Below are 5,000 nucleotides of genomic sequence, written 5' to 3' on the forward strand. Positions count from 1 at the left end.
TGAAACACCAGCAAATAAATGCTAGCCCGCCTGGGCCCTCCAACGTCGGACAGTCCTCGCCGTATCGATCGAGTGACCTGGGCACGCACTTTTTTTTCCTTTCACACAGTGTGGGGTTGGCGGCGGCGGGGGGGGGGAGAAAGCATGCACAACTTGGTTGACGTCGCCTGGTCAACTCGCATCGGTTTTCCGTCCCCATCACTGTAAGGAGCAACCGCGACCAGCGTAGCCAAACAGGTCGACCAAAGCTTTCGGCGCTCGCACGGAGAGGTGATGCCAGCCGGCGTGCGTCGCCTAACTTGGACAAAATTCTGGGCACGCACTTTTCGTTTGAGAATAGGACATACATGTAGTGCAACCCAAGGAAACCAGGCGACGCCGCCACAATCTGCGCCTGACAGACAAAGATAACCGTTCACAAGGAGCCTTGTTATTTCGCACCAAGTCTTTTGCGGGCATAGTTTCTTTCTTTGACATGTATATCTGTATGAAGGTCGGCTTTGCTCTGCCATCGCAGCCTCCCTTCTTTGCTTTTCTCACTGTACCAACAGACATGTCATAAGACTTTGGTTTTTTTTTTATTAATTCTTTTCCTGTGGGTGTGGTGTGCCTCCGCACCCCCCAATCTGTTCCAAGGCCTTGTTTTCTCTCGCTCGCCAAAACACTTTGTCTGTTTTCACAGCCAGTCTACCGGCCTAGACCCAACTGTGCGATATTTCAGAGCCGGCAACAGAGCATGGAAAGTCCGCCAGATTTACCCTTAAATGCTCATAAATGACTTCCAGGCACTCTTCGGAAGGTCTTTTATTTCAAAAGAAGGTCCTTCCTTGAGGGAGCACTTCTTCGGCCACTTTGCAAGTGCAACCGCTGCCAGCAAAAGTTCTGAAAATCGAGTTCCCGAAAATCTCCGGGTACCCCGCCAACCCCCAGCCACCCGAATCGCAAGTGTCAATTCGGCGGGTTGCCTGCCGGTAGTCCTTCCGAAAATGAGGCGCCAAATCGCCGCAACGGCCATTTTTCATTTCGGCATCGGGACTTCCGACGGCAACTGATTAACTAGCCCGGGGACTAGAGCGGCAGCAAATGCAACGTGCCCTCTTGGCGGGAGCAACTTGACCGCCCCCGTGGGGAAAGGTCAACTCGGGGCCCGGGAAAGTCGCCGAGTCCGACCCCATACACTTCCATGAGTTGGGGGTTTTGGCCTTCCCGGCCCAAGGCTCGCCTTATTTCGGCCTGCACTTTCGGAAAAGGGTGCATTCCTTTTGGTTAATGATTTCACCAGCCCGGGTCTTAGCCTCTGCCCCGACGGCTAAGTCTTTTGGTTAATGATTTCCTGCGGCTGGGACTACCCTTTCCCCCGCCCTGCAGGCACCCGGGTCGGGAGGCCGTCGGGGGCACTTTCCGGGGCAAATCCGGACCCTTACGCAAGGGAGAGTGCGCCCCCCGCCTCGGCCGGGGGTCAGGCTGCCGCCTATTAAGCCCGACAGAAAACCCGAAAAATGGACGAAAATGGGAAAAAATCCCCATCCGAAAAAGGCTTAAAAGTCGGTTGGGCGGCAGCTAGGGTCGGTCTCTGCAGACCTGGAGGCTCGGGTGGACTCTTGGAATAAACGTCCAAGTCCCGACTTGCCACCTCCTACTACTGTGCAGATACCCCGCCAACCCCCAGCCACCCGAATGACAAGCGTCCGATCAGCGGGACGAATTTGACAACTCTGGCCGGACCTCTGGAACTCCATCCCGGGTAACCGGGGCAAATTTTTCCGCTTGATCGCCCTTCCACTGGTTAACCATTTGCCCTTTCGGACTTAGTCTCTGGACATTATTCGACGGATTTTCTGGTTAACCATTTGCCCTTTCGGACTTAGTCTCTGGGCATTATTTTCGACTTTTTGGTTAATGATTTCACACTTTTTACTTACTTTTGCGCTTTTTGGTTAATGATTACTCTGCTTACTGGTTAATTATTTGCCCTTTCGGACTTAGTCTCTGGACATTATTTTCGAGTTTTTGGTTAATGATTTCACACTTTTAACATATTTTTGCGCTTTTTGGTTAATGATTACTCTGCTTACTGGTTAATTATTTGCCCTTTCGGACTTAGTCTCTGGAGATTATTTTCGAGTTTTTGGTTAATGATTTCACACTTTTTACTTACTTTTGCGATTTTTGGTTAATGATTTCACACTTTTTACTTACTTTTGCGCATTTTGGTTAATGATTACTCTGCTTACTGGTTAACCATTTGCCCTTTCGGACTTAGTCTCTGGACATTATTTTCGAGTTTTTGGTTAATGATTTCACACTTTTAACATATTTTTGCGCTTTTTGGTTAATGATTACTCTGCTTACTGGTTAACCATTTGCCCTTTCGGACTTAGTCTCTGCACATTATTTTCGAGTTTTTGGTTAATGATTTCATACTTTTTACTTACTTTTGCGCTTTTTGGTTAATGATTACTCTGCTTACTGGTTAACCATTTGCCCTTTTGGACTTAGTCTCTGGACATTATTTTCGAGTTTTTGGTTAATGATTTCACACTTTTTACTTACTTTTGCGATTTTTGGTTAATGATTACTCTGCTTACTGGTTAACCATTTGCCCTTTCGGACTTAGTCTCTGGAGATTATTTTCGAGTTTTTGGTTAATGATTTCACACTTTTTACTTACTTTTGCGATTTTTGGTTAATGATTTCACACTTTTTACTTACTTTTGCGCATTTTGGTTAATGATTACTCTGCTTACTGGTTAACCATTTGCCCTTTTGGACTTAGTCTCTGCACATTATTTTCGAGTTTTTGGTTAATGATTTCACACTTTTAACATATTTTTGCGCTTTTTGGTTAATGATTTCACACTTTTTACTTACTTTTGCGATTTTTGGTTAATGATTACTCTGCTTACTGGTTAACCATTTGCCCTTTCGGACTTAGTCTCTGGACATTATTTTCGACATTTTGGTTAATGATTTCACACTTTTAACTTAATTTTGTGCTTTTTGGTTAATGATTTCATACTTTTTACTTACTTTTGCCCTTTTTGGTTAATGATTACTCTGCTTACTGGTTAACCATTTGCCCTTTCGGACTTAGTCTCTGGACATTGTTTTCGACATTTTGGTTAATGATTTCACACTTTTAACTTAATTTTGTGCTTTTTGGTTAATGATTTCATACTTTTTACTTACTTTTGCCCTTTTTGGTTAATGATTACTCTGCTTACTGGTTAACCATTTGCCCTTTCGGACTTAGTCTCTGGAGATTATTTTCGAGTTTTTGGTTAATGATTTCACACTTTTTACTTACTTTTGCGATTTTTGGTTAATGATTACTCTGCTTACTGGTTAACCATTTGCCCTTTCGGACTTAGTCTCTGCACATTATTTTCGAGTTTTTGGTTAATGATTTCACACTTTTAACATATTTTTGCGCTTTTTGGTTAATGATTACTCTGCTTACTGGTTAACCATTTGCCCTTTCGGACTTAGTCTCTGCACATTATTTTCGACTTTTTGGTTAATGATTTCACACTTTTAACATATTTTTGCGCTTTTTGGTTAATGATTTCATACTTTTTACTTACTTTTGCGCCTTTTGGTTAATGATTACTCTGCTTACTGGTTAACCATTTGCCCTTTCGGACTTAGTCTCTGGAGATTATTTTCGAGTTTTTGGTTAATGATTTCACACTTTTTACTTACTTTTGCGATTTTTGGTTAATGATTTCATACTTTTTACTTACTTTTGCCCTTTTTGGTTAATGATTACTCTGCTTACTGGTTAACCATTTGCCCTTTCGGACTTGGTCTCTGGACATTATTTTCGAGTTTTTGGTTAATGATTTCACACTTTTTACTTACTTTTGCGATTTTTGGTTAATGATTTCACACTTCTTACTTACTTTTGCGATTTTTGGTTAATGATTACTCTGCTTACTGGTTAACCATTTGCCCTTTCGGACTTAGTCTCTGGACATTATTTTCGAGTTTTTGGTTAATGATTTCACACTTTTTACTTACTTTTGCGATTTTTGGTTAATGATTTCACACTTTTTACTTACTTTTGCGATTTTTGGTTAATGATGACTCTGCTTACTGGTTAATTATTTGTACTTTCGGACTTGGTCTCTGGACATTATTTTCGACTTTTTGGTTAATGATTTCACACTTTTAACATAATTTTGCGCTTTTTGGTTAATGATTACTCTGCTTGCTTGTTACTGATTTCCCCTTTCGGACTTGATCTCTGGCCGTTCTTTTCGACCTTTTTGGATCAGGTTTCCACACTCTGAAATTATTTTGGGCTCACTGATTAGGCGAGATCAAGGGGGCATGCCTGGGCACTTTGGGCTCAGTTTGGGAAGGCGGCGTCCGTGTGCTCCTCCGCCCTTCCCGCACTTGCGGCTAGGTTTGCCAAACTGCGCTGACCCGCAGCCCTGCCTTTTTGCCCACGGCACACGGAACGACTCAAGTCTGGCTCCGTTCCAGGCCGTTGCCTCCGGCTGCCCGCCGTCCGGCCGGCCTGGGACGTACCCCGGCTGACGGCGCCGGAGGCCCTCTAGCAGCCACCGGTGCCGCGGGCCAATGGGTCCGGGCGTTCCGGAGCTATCGGTGGGGAAGTGCTCTCCCCTTTTCCTGACGCCGTTCGCCCGAGCAGAGGTGCAGCCTGACGGGACTGCTGTCGCCTTCCGCGGCGCACCGGCCCCTTTCACCTGCCGTCGACCGCGCGGAGCTCGGACCTCCCTCCCCGAAGTTATGGCCCCGGCGCCGGAGGGTGCCCGGGGCCGGGCATTCAGCGGGGTGAGTCTTAACCTTCCCGGTCAGCCTGCGGGGTCGGTGCGCCGGCACTCGACGCCGGAGGGTCCCCTCTTTCCGTAGAGCCCCGCCCGGTGCCGATCGGCCGGCGGATTGCGGAGCGAACCGCGCCTGACCGACGGGCCTCGGAAACCCGTTGCAGTCGACGGGGGGGAACCGGACAGCGGGACGAGGTGCCGATTCCA

The sequence above is a fragment of the Heterodontus francisci genome, unplaced genomic scaffold (assembly GCF_036365525.1).
Source record: "Heterodontus francisci isolate sHetFra1 unplaced genomic scaffold, sHetFra1.hap1 HAP1_SCAFFOLD_1350, whole genome shotgun sequence".
NCBI lineage: Eukaryota > Metazoa > Chordata > Chondrichthyes > Heterodontiformes > Heterodontidae > Heterodontus > Heterodontus francisci.